Raw genomic sequence first — 21,682 nt, 5'->3', positions numbered from 1 at the left:
GCCCACCTCTGACGCGTCAACCTCAACAACAAACTGACTAGAGATGTCAGGTGTAACAAGAATAGGTGCGGATGTAAAACGATTCTTAAGAAGATCAAAAGCTCCCTGGGCGGAAACGGACCACTTAAAGCACGTCTTAACAGAAGTAAAGGCTGTGAGGGGAGCTGCCACCTGACCGAAATTACGGATGAAACGACGATAGAAATTAGCGAAGCCCAGAAAGCGCTGCAGCTCGACGCGTGACTTAGGAACGGGCCAATCAATGACAGCCTGGACCTTAGCGGGATCCATCTTAATGCCCTCAGCGGAAATAACGGAACCGAGAAAAGGGACAGAGGCGGCATGAAAAGTGCACTTCTCAGCCTTCACATAAAGACAGTTCTCCAAAAGGCGCTGGAGGACGCGTCGCACGTGCTGAACATGAATCGAGAGAGACGGTGAAAAAATCAGGATATCGTCCATGTAAACGAAAACAAAAATGTTCAGCATGTCTCTCAGGACGTCGTTAACTAGTGCCTGAAAGACAGCTGGAGCGTTAACGAGGCCGAAAGGAAGAACCCGGTATTCAAAGTGCCCTAACGGAGTGTTAAACGCCGTCTTCCACTCGTCCCCCTCCCTGATGCGCACGAGATGGTAGGCGTTACGAAGGTCCAATTTGGTGAAAAACCTGGCTCCCTGCAGGATCTCGAAGGCTGAAGACATAAGAGGAAGCGGATAACGATTCTTAACTGTTATGTCATTCAGCCCACGATAATCCACGCATGGGCGCAGGGACCCGTCCTTCTTCTGAACAAAAAAAAACCCCGCTCCGGCGGGAGAGGAGGAGGAGACTATGGTACCGGCGTCGAGCGAAACCGACAAATAATCCTCGAGAGCCTTACGTTCGGGAGCCGACAGAGAGTATAATCTACCCCGGGGGAGTAGTTCCCGGAAGGAGATCAATACTACAGTCATACGACCGGTGTGGAGGGAGAGAAGTGGCCTTGGAACGACTGAACACCGTGCGCAGATCGTGATACTCCTCCGGCACCCCTGTCAAATCGCCAGGCTCCTCCTGTGAAGAAGAGACAGAGGAAACAGGAGGGATAGCAGACATTAAACAGGTCACATGACAAGAAACATTCCAGGATAGGATAGTATTACTAGACCAATTAATAGAAGGATTATGGCGCACTAGCCAGGGATGACCCAAAACAACAGGTGTAAAAGGTGAACGAAAAATTAAAAAAGAAATGGTTTCGCCATGATTACCAGAGACAGTGAGGGTTAAAGGCAGCGTCTCACGCTGAATCTTGGGGAGAGAACTACCATCTAAAGCGAACAAGGCCGTGGGCTCCCCTAACTGTCTGAGAGGAATGTCATGTTCCCGAGCCCAGGTCTCGTCCATAAAACAGCCCTCCGCCCCAGAGTCTATCAAGGCACTGCAGGAAGCAGATGAACCGGGCCAGCGGAGATGGACCGGAAAGGTAGTGCGTGATCCAGAAGGAGAGGCCTGAGTAGTTGCGCTCACCAGTAGCCCTCCTCTTACTGATGAGCTCTGGCTTTTACTGGACATGAGGTGACAAAATGACCAGCGGAGCCGCAGTAGAGACAGAGGCGATTGGTGATTCTCCGTTCCTTCTCCTTGGCCGAGATGCGGATACCCCCCAGCTGCATAGGCTCAGCATCCGAGCCGGCGGAGGAGGGTGGCAGTGATGTGGAGAGGGGAGCAACGGAGAACGCGAGCTCCTTTCCACGAGCTCGGCGACGAAGATCAAACCGTCGCTCTATGCGAATAGCGAGAGCTACTAAGGAGTCCAGACTGGAAGGAACCTCCCGGGAGAGGATCTCATCCTTAACCTCGACGAGGAGACCCTCCAGAAAACGAGCGAGCAAAGCCGGCTCGTTCCAGTCACTAGAGGCAGCGAGAGTGCGAAACTCAATAGAATAATCCGTTATGGATCGATTCCCCTGACATAGGAAGACAGGGCCCTGGAAGCCTCCTCCCCAAAAACAGAACGGTCAAAAACCCGTATCATCTTCTCCTTAAAGTCCTGATACTGGTTAATACACTCAGCCCTCGCCTCCCAGATTGCCGTGCCCCACTCACGCGCCCGTCCGGTAAGGAGAGAAATGACGTAGGCGATGCGGGCTGCGCTCCTGGAGTAAGTGTTGGGCTGGAGAGAGAACACCACATCACACTGAGTGAGGAATGAGCGGCACTCAGTGGGCTCCCCAGAGTAACACGGCGGGTTGTTGATCCTGGGCTCCGGAGACTCGGAAACCCTGGAAGTGGGCGGTGGATCGAGGTGGAGTTGGTGAACCTGTCTTGTGAGGTCGGAGACTTGGACGGCCAGGGTCTCAACGGCATGTCGAGCAGCAGACAATTCCTCCTCGTGTCTGCCTAGCATCGCTCCCTGGATCTCGACGGCGGAGTGAAAAGGGTCCGGAGCCGCTGGGTCCATTCTTGGTCTGATTCTTCTGTTATGTACTTGAGTGAAGACCCAAAAGCGGTTTTAACAGAAAACAGAGTTCTTTAATGAAAAACAGGAATGGCATAAATCCTCTTCCAACGTAGTCAATGGAACAAAAAGAACGTTAGTATAATGCAGGATGCACCTGCCAGGCAGACTCCGACAGGATAGGACAAGGTGGAAGCAAACGGGACGACAGCTTGCTTCTGGCATCAAAAACACAAACAAGAATCAGACACTGAAAGTAGCAGGAACAGAGAGAGAAATAGAGACCTAATCAGAGGGGGAAGAGAGAACAGGTGTGAAAGAGTGAATGAGCTAGTTAGGGGAGATGTAGAACAGCTGAAGAATGAGAGACAGAGAAGGTAACCTAAAAAGACCAGCAGAGAGAGACAGAGTGAAGAGAAAGGACAGGAACAGACATAACAAGACATGACAGTACCTTCCCTGTTGAAGCCTTCATTTCTTTTTCAACCACTCCCTAACTTTGTACCTTAACACATGCAGCTTAGGTGCTGAGCGATGTCTGCAAATCGAAAATATAACAAGACGGAATTTAATTGAGATCCTATATTTTTTTAAAACTTGTACTTAATCCACATCATAGTACAAACATTTCATCTTTACTTTAAATTTCAGTCACACAAATCTTACATTAAAATTGGCACACGACTCAATGGAATACTAATATCTTTTATATTCAGTCGACCAGAACAAAATAAGTCAAGTGAAGTCAACCAGTTTGGCTCGCTTGTAAAACATTCTCAATGCAGATTGACAGCCGGTGTAAAACGTCTGTATGGGCTCAATGAAAGCATGAGACTGAAAACCTGTTTCACTCAATACAGGCAAGATGGACCCGGAATAAAGATCAATAATGGAAAACCTGTGCATCTCAAAGGAATAATATATTAGCAAGAGATGAAGGTGCATCAGTTAGGCAGAGCAGAATTGAAATTGATTTGACAGACAATTGCATAGGTCCTCTGCTAAGCTATTTAATTACATGTGAAGCGTTGGCCAGGAGAATTGATAGAGCAGGTTTCTGCCAGTTTTGTTAGACGGTTCTTTCATTCTGGGTAGAAGTTGCCTGTTGGAACAGATCTAGTATCAGTGTACCCTCCCTCAAATCTTAACTTAAGGGGAAACAGAATTTACCCAAGGTCAGAATATAAGGGGTTGTTACAGGGGCAACTTTATCCCATTGTTGTTCCTTCATAATGTATCTCAGGGCTGTGCAGTTCATAAAGGAATCAATATTTTTTACTGGTTATTAGACTTGTTCCCAGGAATGTGTTGTCCCTTTTCCCCTCTGTGAAGAAAGAAGTGATTCGAGTGCAATTAATGCAAGCAGCAAAATAGAGCACAGCAATCTACCTTGATCAATGTGGGCCTACACTAACTTCTGAGGTAATTGGACTTCTATATTAACATAATTACAATATTTTACCATATTTGTGGCTTTGCAAGTAAAGCTAAATATGGTATTAGAGCTTATTATTTTATGCCTTGTACTTACAGCGGACCTTGGTGTCGCTGTCCTTGGTTCTGAAACCTAGTTGTCACGTTTGCACTATAAACTTCTTGAAACACTGTTACCAACCACAGTGCATTTTCAGACAATTGAACATAATACTGCCCATCCAGGCATAATTACAAGCTTTTACCATATTTGTGGCTTTGCGAGTAAAGCCAAATATGGTATTAGAGCTTACTATGGCATGCCTTGTACTTACAGCGGACCTTGGTGTCTGTCACGTTCTGACCTTTGTTATGTCTTTGTTTTAGTATGGTCAGCGCGTGAGTTGGGTGGGTTGTCGATGTTCCCTTTTCTATGGGGGGTTTTTGTGTTTGGCCTGGTATGGTTCTCAATCAGAGGCAGGTGTCGTTAGTTGTCTCTGATTGAGAATCATACTTAGGTAGCCTTTTCCCACCTGTGTGGTGTGGGTGATTATTTTCCGTTTCAGTTTTTGCACCATTCAGGACTGTTTCGGTTTTCATTTTGTTTGTCTTGTTCTTTTTGTATTCTGTATTCATTCTCATTAAATTACATTATGGATACATACAACGCTGCGCATTGTTCCATACTCCTCAGACGAGGACGACGCACGTTACAGAATCACCCACCTCAAAAGGACCAAGCAGCGTGGTAGCAGGCAGCAGCGATCTCCGGACTCCTGGACATGGGAGGAGATTTTAGATGGCAAGGGACCCTGGGCACAGGCAGGGGAATATGGACGCCCCAGGGAAGAGCTGGAGGCAGCCAAAGCAGAGCGGCGGCATTTTGAGGAGTTGGCACGGCAGCGCAACAGAAACGAGAAGCAGCCCCAAATATTTCTTGGGGGGGACACATGGGGAGTGTGAGAGTCGCCCATCTGTCCTGGGCTGCCAGAGTCGCCCGTCTGTCCTGAGCTGCCAGAGTCGCCCGTCTGTCCTGAGCTGCCAGAGTCGCCCGTCTGTCCTGAGTTGCCAGAGTCGCCCGTCTGTCCTGAGCTGCCAGAGTCGCCCGCCTGTCCAGCGCTGCCAGAGTCGCCCGCCTGTCCAGCGCTGCCAGAGTCGCCCGTCTGTCCTGAGCTGCCAGAGTCGCCCGTCTGTCCTGAGCTGCCAGAGTCGCCCGTCTGTCCTGAGCTGCCAGAGTCGCCCGTCTGTCCTGAGCTGCCAGAGTCGCCCGTCTGTCCTGAGCTGCCAGAGTCGCCGGTCTGTCCTGAGCTGCCAGAGTCGCCGGTCTGTCCTGAGCTGCCAGAGTCGCCCGTCTGTCCTGAGCTGCCAGAGTCACCCGTCTGTCCTGAGCTGCCAGAAGGCCCGTCTGTCCTGAGCTGCCAGAGTCGCCCGTCTGTCCTGAGCTGCCAGAGTCGCCCGCCTGTCCTGAGCTGCCAGAGCCGCCGGTCAGTCAGGAGCTGCCAGAGCCGCCTGTCAGTCAGGAGCTGCCAGAGCTTACTATGGCATGCCTTGTACTTACAGCGGACCTTGGTGTCTGTCACGTTCTGACCTTTGTTATGTCTTTGTTTTAGTATGGTCAGGGAGTGAGTTGGGTGGGTTGTCTATGTTCCCTTTTCTATGTGGTGTTTTGTGTTTGGCCTGGTATGGTTATCAATCAGAGGCAGGTGTCATTAGTTGTCTCTGACTGAGAATCATACTTAGGTAGCCTTTTCCCACCTGTGTGGTGTGGGTGATTATTTTCCATTTCAGTTTTTGCACCATTCAGGACTGTTTCGGTTTTCATTTTGTTTCTCTTGTTCTTTTTGTATTCTGTAGTAATTCTCATTAAATTACATTATGGATACATACCATGCTGCATTTTGGTCTTCCGATTCTTCCAACTCCTCCTCCTCAGAAGAGGAAAGCCGTTAGTGTCGCTGTCCTTGGTTCTGAAACCTAGTTGTCCCATTTGCACTATCAACTTGTTGAAACACTGTTACCAACCTTGCTGCATTTTCAGACAATTGAACGTAATACTGCTCATCCAGGCAGCCCAGTGAAAGGGTGATCTTCTTCGTGATCCTCTTTGTGGTCCTCTGTAGCTCAGTTGGTAGAATGTGGTGCTTGCAACACCAGGATTGAGGGTTTGTTTCCCGGGTACCAGCCATACATCAAATGTATGCACGCGTTACAGTAACTCGCTTTGGATAAAAGTGTCTGCTAAATGGCATATATTTTTGTCATTATGTTATCCTCTGTACTTAGTCTGCACGAATGATTGTAAGTCGCTAAGGATGGATGGCATGTATTATTAGGTCTACATTTCCCCTTTTGCAAAGACCAAGCATTGAATATTGAAAGATTGATTTGTAATGTTTTTAGATTTTCTGTTAAACTTTTGTGAGGCCTTGCAATTAACACACATCCTGGGGTCTACTACTAAAATATGAGAGAAAATGTTGCCATTACATTTTTATCGGTAGCTGTCAAAGATGTCTACTTGCACTCATTTTATTCCGGAAACAACATCTTGACAACCCAATGAATTCCAATATATGATTGATTAATGAAATGGCATCTCAAATTCAGTACATTCCTATTTGCAATTAACCAGTCCATTAGACTGGTGAACAGATGCTAATTTAATATGAGTTGGCAGAGCATGACTCCAAAAGGAGCTAGACTTTAAATATATTTTTTTCATATTTTTTTTTTCTATCTTGTAGGCCTCCTCAGACCCAATGTTTAAAGTGATACCTGCAATGGAATAATGCTCTCCTAATCAGCTCAGAGCATGACCTTCCTTTAACCTCATTTTCTTAGTTTGACCCCAGCAGGAGTAATGAAGCAAATTGAAAATAGTCCTCAGCTTTAGCATTGTCAAATAGAAATATGACCTTTCCACCATAATCGCCCAAGGCTGCAATTCACTTTTATTAATCAGACAGCCAATAGAATAATACATGAAGGAAGAAAGGAGAGGAATCATACACTATATATATATACACAAAGTATGTGGACACCCCTTCAAATTAGTGTTTTCGGCTATTTCAACCCCACCCTTTGCTGACAGGTATACAAAATCGAGCACACTGCCATGAAATCTCCATAGACAAATATTGGCAGTAGCATGGCCTTACTGAAGAGCTCAGTGACTTTCAACATGGCACTCTCACATGCACCTGTCCAACAAGTCAGTTTGTAAAATTTCTGCTATGCTGGAGCTGCCCCAGGTCAACTGTAAGTGTTGTTATTGTGAAGAGGAAATGCTCATAGAACAGTGAAGTGGACAAGCTCATAGAACAAGACTGCTGAGTGCTGAATCACGTAGCGCATAAAAATCTACTGAGTTCCAAACTTCTTCTGGAAGCAACATGAGCACAAGAACTGTTCGTCAGGAGCTTCATGAAATGGCAGAGTAGCTGCACACAAGCCTAAGATCACCATGCACAATGCCAAGCGTCAGCTGGAGTGGTGAGAAGCTCGGAGTGATGAATCACGCTTCACCATCTGGCAGAATCTGGGTTTGGCAGATGCCAGGAGAATGCTACCTGCCCCAATACATAGTGCCATCTGTAAAGTTTGGTGGAGGAGGAATAATGGCTGTTTTTCATGGTTCGATCTAGGCCCTTTAGTTCCAGTGAAGGGAAATCTTAGCGCTACAGCATACAATGACATTTTAGACGATTCTGTGCTTCCAACTTTGTGGCAACAGTTTGAGGAAAGCCCTTTCCTGTTTCAGCATGACAATGCCCCCATGCGCAAAGCGAGGTCCATACAGAAATAGTTTGTCGAGATCGGTGTGGAAGAACTTGACTGGCCTGCACAGAGCTCTGACCTCAACCCCACCGAACACCTTTGGGATGAATTGGAACGCTGACTGCGATCCAGACCTAATCGCCCAACATCAGTGCCCAACCTCACTAATGCTCTTGTGGCTCTTGTGAATGGAATGGTCCTCGCAGCAATGTTCCAACATATAGTAGAAAGCCTTCCCAGAAGAGTGGAAGCTGATATAGCAACAATGAAAAACCAACTGCATGTTAATGCTCATGATTTTGGAATTAGATGTTCGATGAGCAAGCGTCCACATACTTTGATCATTTAGTGTATGTCAAAACTAGGTTTAAACATGTTTTGAAGTCTGGGTATGTTACGTCTTACAAATTTAGTGGAGCTTCTCCAATGAGAGAAATAAGCATAGATTTGTATCGGGTGTCCAAAACAATCTGACACAGGACGTCTTTCCACAAGTTAAGTTGTCAATAAAAACATACAAGACAAAATTGGAGACAGAGTCCTATCTTTAAGGCTGGAAACATGAACATGGGGCTACTTTTGCCAATAGCTGATCTTAACGAATCTTATTATTGATCTTTTCATTTCAATGTAAGTATGGGAATATATGCTTTATTTTGTGGTCATTATACTGGAAATACAGCACAAATCTTTGATGAACCCCCCCAAGTTAAATATTTGGAATACAAGTGTAAATTGTAGTGTGCATTGCTCATTAGCTGCAGGTAATAGACTACAGAATGACCGGTTAAGGGCTCTCAATCAAATTAGAACTTCTTTAGCCATATTCAGATAAATGGATAGAAATTGTAAATGAATTCTATTTGATAGCTCTGACTCAAATCACCGGATGTCAGCCATGTCTGAATTATTTATGATCAGTGTCTGAATCTGAGCTTGTACAGTGTTACACACGACCAGAGGCTGATCATTTAATTTAGAGCAAATATTTTTATTTATTTTTTTATGACAATATCTCAACAACATGTATTGAGAAACCAAGTCTATTTGTATCCACTCTGCAAACAGAAAAGCAAAGCAGCATCTGCATCACAAATGCAGGGAATCAAAATGCTACAGATTTGCTGTGGAAAGTTAAACAAACAAGTGCCAAGAATGAGATTAGTTATGTCATGATCCTGGATGTATTTTTAATTTGGAAGCTTGTAATGGCACGGGTCTCATATTTGCAAGTGTTAGTGTTAATTGCAAATTCTGTGATTGCACCATGGCTTGATGAACAGAATGAAAATAGCTTAGCCCTGTTTTTCAGAAAGAGGACCTAAAATCATAGTTAGCTGTTGGTAGATGTGGGGTATGAGTGCGAGTGCATAATGCATTAGCATGCACAATGCGGCAAAAGATTTTAAGGCTCCCAATTGGCGCAGCGGTCTAAGGCACTGCATCTCAGTGCTGAAGGTGTACCTACAGACCCTGATTCAATCCTGGGCTTTGTCACAACTGGATGTGATCGAGAGTCCCATAGGCTGGTGCACAATTGACCCAGCACTGTCTGAATTAGGGGAGGGTTTGCCTGGAGTAGGCAGTCATTGTAAAATAAGGGTTACCTTTTTTGCTTAAAAAAAGGTTCAACTTTAATTGAGGAAAAATACTTTATTGTGTGCAGATACACACAGATGTTTTTATTTAGACAGTAAATTGAATCACCATTGGTATCTCTGTACACGATGCTACCAACAGTAACTACCATAGATTGGAATTAGTATTTTTTATTCCATCCCCTTACAGCTATCTCTGAATAGAATGGTTCTGGACTGCAGATATTCCCAAAAGATCCTCCCACTTACTACACAATCCACGTGTTTTTAAAGTAGAGACACTAAAATGTTCTCGGAAAAACAAAACATGGTTATTCTCCGCAATTATATCCCCACGATTCAACTCAAATCCATATTAAATATGGACACATAACGTACTGTGATTATATTTGTAACATTTCAAAACCACCTATGAGAGTAAACATCATGTTGGTCTTAATGAGAATCAGTTCCTTTTCTTTATCAATATCTAAATGGACAAAGAAGGACAATATGAAGGGGGCGTTCTATCTATCTTTTTCTTTGAAAAGCCATTATACAGATTTCATTTTTTATGACTTTCATAGCCAGCTTCTTTTACCACACCCCAGGGTTGCTCTTCCATACAAGCAGCTTCACCCACTCACTCTTAATTGACTGCCATGAATGACCAAGTCTGTCATTCACCTCCTTGCCTGCCCCCTAATTTAGTCTAGTGTGTGGGCAATAGAAAGTCTACAGTACTCCTTGCAATAAACACTATCAATTGCTAAGATCACAGAGAGGGTTTACCCACATCAAAATGAAATGCCCAAACACAAATTACACCCTGGAGGGGTCATTTGAGCAGATTAAAAGTTAACCAAGAGACCTGGATCGGACCCTTTTTTTCAATCTTCACCTAGAATTACATATCCAAATCTAACAGCCTGTAGCGCAGGACCTGAAGCAAGGATATGTACCATATATTCTTGATACCATTTGAAAGGAAACACTGACGTTTGTGGAAATGTGATATTAATGTAGGAGAATATAACACATTAGATCTGGTAAAAGATAATACAAACAAAAAAACATTCATTTTTTAATTTATTTTTTTGTTCCATCATCTTTGAAATGCAAGAGAAAGGCCATAATATAATATTGCAGTTTAGACACAATTTATTTTTGGCCAATAGATGGCAGCAGGGTATGTGAAATGTTTAAGACTGATCCAGTGAAGCATTGCAATACATCAGAAAATGTTGTATCAAGGCTGTCCAAATGTACGAATTGGTCAATTGATACATTTTCAAGTACATAACTATAGAGAACATACAAAAATGATATGGTACTAACAAATTTAAGTTTACACAATCCCAGGAAGGTCATACATGATGGAAAATAAGCTTCCCTACAGAAAAGTCACTAACTTTCACACATCCAGATGGACGGGCAGGGTGGGTGTAGAGCCAGAAACAGCAGGGGTTCAAACTTTAGAACCCAGTTTGTACAATTGAATATAAAAATGTATTTGATCAAACAAACTATGCTATATTTTATCTCTGGGACCCTCAGGACGACAAATCAGAGCAAGATTACTGAATGTAAGTACATTATTTAGAGGTGACTGTATCAAACCAGTTGCCGTGATAAGTTTTTTGCTGTTGTGCTCTCTCCTCAAACAATTGCATGTTATTTTTTCACTGTAATAACTACTGTTAATTGGACATTGCAGTTAGATTAACAAGAATTTAGCCTTTCTGCCCACATGTAAATGCCCTTGGAAATTTCTTGTTACTTACAATGTCATGCTAGTCACATAAGCGCATGTCACATGATAGCGACCTGCGTTCCATTGAATATTATTATTTATTAAATATTTATGATAACAACATCCTAAAGATTGATTCTATACTTAGTTTGACAAGTTTCTTCAACCTGTAATATAACATTTTAAAGTTTTTGTCTGACGTTCGGCTGGACCTGCACGAGCATTTGGATTTGTGTACTAAACGCGCTAACAAAAGTAGCTACTTGGACATAAATAATGGACATTATCGAACAAATCAAGCATTTATTGTGGAACTGAGATTCCTGGGAGTGCAGTCTGATGAAGATCATCAAAGGTAAGGGAATATTTATAATGTGATTTCTGTTGATTTCTGTTAACTTCAACATGGCGGATAATTTATTTATTTTTCTGAGCGCTCTCTCAAATTATTGCATGGTTTGCTTTATCCGTAAAGTTTTTTTGAAATGTGACACAGTGGTTGCATTAAGGAGATCTATATTATCTATATTTCCATGTCTAAGAATTGTGTTTTCATCGACATTAATAATGAGTATTTCTGTAAAATGATGTGGCTCTCTGCAATATCACCAGATGTTTTTGGAACTAGTGAACGTAACGCGCCAATGAATACTGAACATTTTTTATAGAAATATGCACTTTATCGAAACAAATCATACATGTATTGTGTAACATGAAGTTCTATGAGTGTCATCTGATGAAGATCATCAAAGGTTAGTGATCCATTTTATCTCTATTTGTGCTTTTTGTGACTCCTCTCTTTGGCTGGAAAAAATGTCTGTGTTTTTCTGTGAGTTGGTGGTCACCTAACATAATCGTTTGTGGTGCTTTCTGTCACGTTCTGACCTTAGTTCCTTTGTTTTGTCTTAGTATGGTCAGGGAGTGAGTTGGGTGGGTAGTCTGTGCGTTTTTCTATGTTGGGATTTTGAGTTCGGCCTTGTATGGTTCTCAATCAGAGGCAGCTGTCAATCGTTGTCCCCGATTGAGAATCATACTTATGTAGCCTGGGTTTCACTTTTGGTTTGTGGGTGTTTGTTTCCGTGTGAGTGTTTGGGCCACGCGGTACTGTTTCAGTTTTCATTTTGTTCACATCGTTTATTGTTTTGTATTTCAGTGTTCAGTTCGTTTTGAATTAAATATCATCATGAACACTTACCACGCTGCGCTTTGGTCGGATCCTTCTTCCACCTCTCAATGCCGTTACACCTTCGCTGTAAAGCCTATTTGAAATCAGACACTGTGGTGGGATTAACAACAACCTTTAAAATGGTATGTTTGAGGAATGTTAATTATGAGATTTCTGTTGTTTTGAATTTGATATGGCGGACTCACTAAACACAAAATCCTTTGTTTGTAAAGGATGTCTGAGTGTTGGAATGTGCCCCTGGCTAACCGTAAATAAAATAAAAAACAAGAAAATGATGCCATATGGTTGGCTTAATATAAGGAATTTTTATAATTTATACTTTTACTTTTGATACTTAAGTATATCTAAACCAAATAGTTTTAATCAAGTACTATTTTACTGGGGGACTTTCATATTTACTTGACTCATTGTCTATTAAGGTGTCTTTACCTTTACTCAAGTATGACAATTGGGTACATTTTCCACCATTGGCCATAAGTTAAGCATCGCAGCCATGTATAAAATAAGATTTGCATGCAAACTGTGTGTGAAACACAACATAGGGCACATTTGCACATCATTAAAGGGCATGTTATTCTATTTTTGCAACACAATGTTGCATGGAAGTTAGATAGTGAAAACCTTTAGCTGCAATGATAAGATCTATTTGGCTTCTGATGCACACACAGTAAGTTGTGTACTATGCTGGTCTAATGGATTATCTGTTTGTACAAAACAAAACAAAAATAGATTTCTTTGTCATATCAGCCTCAGTTGAATTTCAAAGTTTTTTTTGTTTAATGTTTGATGTCATTACGTATCCTAAATTAGCTTTATGTGGAAATAATTTGGTGGTAAAACCGAGAAAGATGTCCTATAGTAATTTAGGAATGTGAATCGAAGGATATGATATGAATGTTTAACTGACTGCAGTCAATTTGTTCTAACCTCACACCTTAACTGCATCTTCCTGAACATGCATTTGAAAAGGTTTGGATTATTGTCAACTGTTTGAATATGCTATTAAGTAGAGGTTAAATGCTCTGACATTGTTATCCACTTCAAGTTCCAAATGTTTATTCTAAAGTACTTCTGATGTTAGAAATGAGCGATGTATGGGTCCTGCTTTAAATAACTTGCAGTTTATAAAGGCTTCATAAAGCCTTCATAAACACTACATAAATGTGTTACGAATCATCTATAACCATAAAGTATGTCATGCTTTATAAAGGGTTCATAAATGTGGCATAGCTGTGTGACAACCACCAAGCTCAAATGTGACATAATCCCGATGTCAAATATTACATAAACGTGGCATATAAGCACCGCTTAATAAAGGCCTTATAAATTATATTAAATTGAGGCTTCAGAAAGCATTTATAACCCTGTCATGCATCGTGGTAGAGCATTGCAATATCAGAATATTGGGTTCGATTCCCAGGACCACCCATATGTAAAAATGTATTCATGTATGACTAAATCGCTTTGGATAAAAGTGTCTGCTAAATTTGATATATTATATTTCACTAAAACATTTCCAGGATGGCCCAACCTTTTTGCTTCTTGGGTGCATAGTCAATACTGGACCTGATCTCAACTTCCCCCAAATGCTGTGCTGCAGGATGACACACACTCTAAAGTGCAGTAATGCACAACAAAAAGCATTATTTATATTTTTTTCCCAAATTCCGTTTTCTTGATTTTGTTATTCCAGGTTTCGGGTTTCCCACATTTTTTCTGGTTTACCCAGTTTTTTCACACTCTTTTTGTAATGATGTACGCTGAGAGTCGGGAAGCAAGTTCAGGGAGTGAGTGTTTTAATAAAATAAACAGAACATTATACAAAACAAGAACCTCGAACAGCACACAGACATGAAACAGAAACAGAAACAATGACGCCTGGGGAAGGAACCAAAGGGAGTGACATATGTAGGGCAGGTAATCAAGGAAGTGGTCCAGGTGAGTCTGACGACGCACAGGTGAGTGTAACGATGGTGACAGGTGTGCACCATAACGAGTAGCCTGGTGACCTAGAGGACGGAGAGGGAGCACACGTGACATTTTTTTTAGAGAAAAACAACCAAATTTGATTTTTGGTGTTCACAAGAATGCTTAAACCACATCAGCGGACGACTTTTGAGGTCTGGGAAAAATCTAAAAAACTTTGAGTGTAGTTGTCCTTTAATTCAGTGAACATGCCCTGCACTGTTGTTTTCTGTGGTGTGATTCAGTCGCCAATGGAATGGGTGGAGTAAATGACCAGCAACACTCGATATTATTCAGAGACCCATGAAATGACACCATACAGTATATACATTCTACAGAACCTGCTGAGTATTCCCTTCAATACTTTCAATGCGGCCCCAGAATAGTTAGCGCTCTAAGCCAATATATATTCCATGTACAGTGATTCGTCTCGGTGGCATTTATTTGACATTGGAATATGTTTTAAAACCCAAATTGAATACAAATCTCACTCAATATGAATCATTGTTAATGCTTAGACAATTATTTTTTTTATATATTATGAATAGTTATTGACACTTCTACTATTACGTGGGTGACTATTATTTTGAACATTTCTGAATTCCTTGACCCGGAAGTACATTTTTAGTGTTGCAAACGAGACACTGACTATGTGATGAGTTCGCAAATCAAAATGCTCCACTTGTGCTGCCAATGGACAGCGGAAAAACAAGTCAACCTTTATTGACATTTAAATGAGTTTGATGTAGATAAGTGTTGTTAGATTAAATACTGTAGCTACCTCAATCGTTATTTCAAATAATTCACAGCGTTCACAGCAATTGCTAGCTAGCCGAAATGTAGCTAGCTGGCAGGCTCAGCTAAATTCAAATCCCCCTAGATACAGCTATGTCTCTGCCATGTCATGAGATTTGTAAATGAATGAGGAATATAAAAATACAAATTGAATGGAGTTTCCCCATCTTCCCATTTAGAGTTTCTGGCGCACCACAGAAATGGCGTTATCCAGATGGTGGGACAAAGGCATTTACTAACAGACATGCTAACTTTTTTGTTGTTACTTTTAGGTTGGAACCAACATTCAGTAAAATCGCTATTGAGCAAGTTAGCTGACTAGCTAACATAATCCAGCTAGCTAGCTAGTACTATGACATGAGTATGAATTTGTCATTTGTGTTGTTTAATGTTTTAGGGACTCCTGAGAAAACCAGCAAACCAGGCTGTCGTCTCTGAAACAGTGGATGTAAAGAATCTAACAAGCTAAATCATTTACTGCCAATTTTATGTATAATTTTGTTAGTTAGCCTTGCTTTTATTTGTCATGCAATACAGCTGGAATAACATAGCTAGCTAACTATTTATTTTCTTATTGTGTAGTGGAGGATAAAGATAACTGTATGCCTATGTATGTTTAGCTTGCTACAGTACGTAGCCGATCTGTGTATGGACCCTAACACTTTTGGTGTGAATATTTGTTCAGAACCTATCTATAAACCTCATCTATCATAGTTGTTGTATCGGCTTCAAGTCTGAATGGCATTAATGAAGCCTATGGATTGAGTAGAATATAATACATGTATTGTGCCAAGGACGCAAGTCCTATGTACATGTACTGTAGTTATTACCACGCATGAGAACCCCACAATGTAGCCTGTACGTTAAATTCACTGATCATGTACTCTTCCTTGGCAAATAAAGGTGCAGTTAAGGCATGAATCTCTATGAGACTTTCTTTTTCAGTCATATCCAATACCAGGTGTATCAAACTTTGAATGATGCTGTGTCTGCATGCATGTATTAGAATTATACACTTCAACAGTGTTTACCACTCCTGCTCCTGGGACATCAATGATTACACATTGTAACTATATAAATAGACTAGAATCATGATTTAAGTAATTCATATATACAGAAAAACAGTACACTACATTTCCTATGCATATCTAACTCCCTTCATCTGCATTAATCTGAGGACACAGGATAGGTGTAACGGTTCTCGTCTGGTGAAGGAGAAGCGGACCAAAATGCAGCGTGGTATTTTTGATACATGTTTAATGACGACGAAAAAACACGAACAATACAAAAACAACAAACGGAACGTGAAAACGTATACAGCCTATCTGGTGATAACAAACACAGAGACAGGAACAATCACCCACGAAATACTCAAAGATATGGCTGCCAAAATATGGTTCCCAATCAGAGACAACGATAATCACTAGACTCTGATTGAGAACCGCCTCAGGCAGCCATAGACTATGCTAGACACCCCCAAGACAAAACACACCACAAAAAACCCATGTCACACCCTGGCCTGACCAAATAAATGCAGACAAACACAATATACTTCGACCAGGGCGTGACAATAGGTGTAGTATTCCAATGAGATACTTAATGAATCTAAACCAGTGGAGAATGTGAAACGCTTTATTGAAAGTTCATTATCCAGGTGTTATAAATACATAATACATGCATTATAAATATTATAATTGTAATATTATAATATAAATACAAGTTCAATGCACATATGGTGTGCATTATAAATAAAGAGGATGAAAGAGGAGGTGGGGAGAGAGGTGTAGAAGACAGAGGTAAAACAGAGGAACAGGGAAGACAGCATATGATTAATGAATTACAGTGCTACCCTAATATTCTCTCAGTTCATCACAATTACATAGTGTCTCTAGCGGTGTCTCCTAACCAGCCTTGGGCTCCCAGTCAGCCGAAGGTTATCTTAAGAGCGGGTGAGGTGGCGATGACGGGACTGGCTTCCTCTCTCACATCAAAACAGACATGCAGATGAGAGGCAGATGGATAGAGAGAGAGAGCATGATTAAGCTTTGTTTTTTATTCTAACATGGTTAGTCATCATAATCATCGGGAGGTGAAAAGCAAAACTGACCTTGGATCATTAAGTCTGGGACTATTGGATAGATATATAGATGTGCATGTGTAGCATATGACAATAGTAGGATCATATAAAGGATAGTGTCACAAATAAATACATAAATACCACTTGAAGCTTGATGATGACTTAATCATTTGAATCAGCTGTGTAGTGCTAAGGCAAAAACAAACATGTGCACCCTTTTGAGTCCCCAGGACCAGGACTGAGAACCGCTGCTCTTCATTGGGACCTCTTAATCTGCAGACAGGCTATCACAGCTCTGTATCTGAGGACAGAAAACCTCACAAGAAACAGACTGTACAAAAGTACCTGCTCTATCCAAAACAGCCTACTCTCTCACTCTGACAGCTGTGCCTGCTCTTCTTTCACCCTCCTCCAAAAAATACAAATGTTTGCCATTACCAAGAGAGGCACTGGGGCTAGAACAATATCCTACTTAGTGTGGGAGGACTGCACCTAAAAAGGCTGGAGACTTATAACTAATCGAAGAGCATGCATGTGTATGTCCTGACTAAAAGATGAGGAGACAGTGGCAGGGTTCACTTGACGTTGCTGCACAGCAAGATTCTCAGTAGACAGGGGGCATGGGATGTCAGAAACAATGACCCCATTATCAGTGTTTCCAGATTCCAGATTATCCTCCCAATAAAGCAGGTCCTCCACCTGTTGAATCTGGAATGCTCAAAAGAAACAAATCTGTATTAGTGATGATACATTTGGTATCAGAGTGTTTATGAGGTGTAAATCTTAAAATTAGCAGCTGGCATCTTAAGGGTTTTTAAATTAATGCATGTGCGACAGGTTCCATGTACAACAAGACAGGAAGAGAGGAAGAGAGAAAAATAACATATAATAGTTTAATTATCTCTGTTTATGGACACTTTTGCCAGCAATAAAGCTTCCACGGCCTGTTTCTCGGACAGTGAACATACATCTGGCAATATCTAAATTTTCGAAACCTTGATCAGCTCGCACTCTGAAAGTAAAGAAAATAGCTTATTTTTTGTAGATATGAAAACAATGACTGCAATATGACCGTTCAATCTAAAGCAGCAGTTGTCATTTTCAGGATACGTTAATACAGCACAGAAAGCTTAACACCAGACTGGTATTGTGGTGGTTCATTAGGTGATGGGAAATATGCAATATGCATACAAAATAACATACTTACCTTCCTTGAAAATCCATCTATACCCTCAATAATAACAATGTTGTATTGGAAAAGCATTGGAATTAAAAGTGAAATGTTTAACTTAATAACTGGCTTCATTATTTATGTATTACCAGTTGATGAAGAACAACTCCAATTTCACACATCATTGAACATTTGTATACGAATAAGTAAGAATAAAAAGTTAAAATAACTTCTTAGATTTGATGGAGACATTATACATTTACCTTATCAATTTATGATTTGTATCAATGTGGACGAGAGACGGGAGCAGGAACAGAGAATTTTTGCTGAGCAATGCAACAAAGCTGGATCATTCTGGCAATGATACCTGCACCATCTACATGCTGCAAATACTCCCTCACTCTTCGCCATTGTACACGATGGCCCATTGCTTGGAGACTTCCTTTGACCATTCTAAAGCCTGCACGTGGCATCCTTGCCTTAATGGCCCTGACATTGAATTGTATTGCATGACATAAGTATTTGATTCATCAGAAAAGCAGAACTTAATATTTGGTACAGAAACCTTTGTTTGCAATTACAGAGATCATACGTTTCCTGTAGTTCTTGACCAGGTTTACACACACTGCAGCAGGGATTTTGGCCCTCTCCTCCATACAGACCTTCTCCAGATCCTTCAGGTTTCGGGGCTGTCGCTGGGCAATACGGACTTTCAGCTCCCTCCAAAGATGTTCTATTGAGTTCAGGTCTGGAGACTGGCTAGGCCACTCCAGGACCTTGAGATGCTTCTTACGGAGTCACTCCTTAGTTGCCCTGGCTGTGTGTTTCGGGTCGTTGTCATGCTGGATGACCCAGCCACAACCCATCTTCAATAATCTTACTGAGGGAAGAAGGTTGCTGGCCAAGATCTCGCGATACATGGCCCCATCCATCCTCCCCTCAATACGGTGCAGTCGTCCTGTCCCCTTTGCAGAAAAGCATCCCCAAAGAATGATGTTTCCACCTCCATGCTTAACAGTTGGGATGGTGTTCTTGGGGTTGTACTCATCCTTCTTCTTCCTCCAAAAATGGCAAGTGGAGTTTAGACCAAAAAGCTCTATTTTTTGTCTCATCAGACCACATGACCTTCTCCCATTCCTCCTCTGGATCATCCAGATGGTCATTGGAAAACTTCAGACAGGCCTGGACATGCGCTGGCTTGAGCAGGGGGACCTTGCATGCACTGCAGGATTTTAATCCATGACGGTGTAGTGTGTCACTAATGGTTTTCTTTGAGACTGTGGTCCCAGCTCTCTTCAGGTCATTGACCAGGTCCTGCCGTGTAGTTCTGGGCTGATCCCTCACCTTCCTCATGATCATTGATGCCCCACGAGGTGAGATCTTGCATGGAGCCCCAGACCGAGGGTGATTGACCGTCATCTTGAACTTCTTCCATTTTCTAATAATTGCGCCAACAGTTGTTGCCTTCTCACCAAGCTGCTTGCCTATTGTCCTGTAGCCCATCCCAGCCTTGTGCAGGTCTACAATTTTATCCCTCATGTCCTTACACAGCTCTCTGGTCTTGGCCCTTGTGGAGAGGTTGGAGTCTGTTTGATTGAGTGTGTGGATAGGTGTTTTTTATACAGGTAGCGAGTTTAAACAGGTGCAGTTAATACAGGTAATGAGTGGAGAACAGGGGGGCTTCTTAAAGAAAAACTAACAGGTCTGTGAGAGCCGGAATTCATACTGGTTGGTAGGTGATCAAATACTTATGTCATGCAATAAAATGCAAATTAATTTGTTTTAGATTCCGTCTCTCACAGTTGAAGTGTACCTATGATAAAAAATTATAGACCTCTACATGCTTTGTAAGTAGGAAAACCTGCAAAATCGGCAGTGTATAAAATACTTGTTCTCCCCACTGTATCTACAGTGCCAGTGGCTTTTTTGTGCTATTCCTACCACCTTTTGGATTTGCCATTTTTGTATTTAAGGACTTCTCCTTTTTACTTTATTAAATACACCGTCTTAAGTACTGCTGTGTCTGCCTCATCTTCTGGGTTCTGCTGACTATTCGTGGCTCAGTTGGTTAAGTGACTGTTTCTCACTCCGGAGACCCAGGTTCGTAACCGGGTCCTGACAAATATAATATATTCTGCTGTTCACAAATGCTCTCCATCCAACCTCACTGAGCTCGAGCTGTTTTGCAAGGAGGAATGGGAAAAAATGTCAGTCTCTCGATGTGCAAAACGGATAGAGACCTACCCCAAGCGACTTACAGCTGTAATCGCAGCAAAAGGTGGTGCTACAAAGTATTAACTTAAGGGGGCTGAATAATTTTGCACGCCCAATTTTTCAGTTTTTGATTTGTTAAAAAAGTTTGAAATATCCAATAAATATTGTTCAACTTCATGATTGTGTCCCACTTGTTGATTCTTCACAAAAAAATACAGTTTTATATCTTTATGTTTGAAGCCTGAAATGTGGCAAAAGGTTGCAAAGTTCAAGGGGGCCGAATACTTTCGCAAGGCACTGTACCTAACATTAGTAGTTATACATCAAACTTGACAGTATATTAACTATAGGCTATCTAACTACCCAATGTTTATTGACTTGATTATTCCCTTAATTCTTAGCTTAGCTAAATGATAGAGTCGTTGTACTTTCTCAATGGACATTCGGGTGCTTTCGTAAATTTGCTCTGGCTATCTACTCCGATTTCAGAGCACTCTTGTCTGAGTGTACCGGAGCGCAAAATAATGAATTGACAAGCACTCAACACCCATTGAATATGGCCGGAGTCAGTAAACGTTGGCAAAAAAGTGTAATTAAATTGTTTCCAGCAGCACAGTTACGATCACCAATGCTCTGGTTAACACGAAAGCTACCTAACCAGCTCTGCTAGGGCGAGTAAAATCGTCAGAATGGTGTCATTTGTGTCTGGAAGTATCTAGCAAACTAGCCAACGTTAGCTTGGGTGCTTGACTGCCATTGTAAGGCCAGAACGCTTAAGACAGCCCTACTCATCGCCCCGAACGTCCAGTGTGCACTCCGAGAGCGAAACAGTCTGAATTTACACAGAGGGTTTTTTGTTTTTCATGGAATAGAAACACCATAATATTAATCAAATTAATTAAGCAAGTCAAAAGTTTGGACACACATACTCATTCCAGGATTTTTCAATATTTTACCATTTTCTACATTGTAGAATAATAGTAAAGACATCACCACTATGAAATAACACATATGGAATCAGTTAAGGACACATTCTTAATTACAAGGACAACCTACTCCTTCCTCCCCGTCGGGGAATTGAACCCTGGTCTCCCACGTGCCTGCTATATGGAATATTATCAAATGCTCTCTAAGATGTCCTTTGGTAGACAAACTAGCAATTAACAGAAAAAATGGCTGACAATTAGATAACGTGCCACAGAATGCTGCTGCAGGCCGCAAGGTGTGCCGCAGTACGATGAACATTTTAAAGGGGGAACCACTGTACTGCAGGAAGAGCAGAACGAACCATTTGTCCGCAAGCTCAGGGACAA

This window comes from Oncorhynchus masou, chromosome 24, assembly GCF_036934945.1.
Source record: "Oncorhynchus masou masou isolate Uvic2021 chromosome 24, UVic_Omas_1.1, whole genome shotgun sequence".
Classification (NCBI taxonomy): Eukaryota; Metazoa; Chordata; class Actinopteri; order Salmoniformes; family Salmonidae; genus Oncorhynchus; species Oncorhynchus masou.
The sequence above is the reverse complement of the archived record's forward strand: the minus strand, read 5'-3'. Positions refer to the sequence as shown.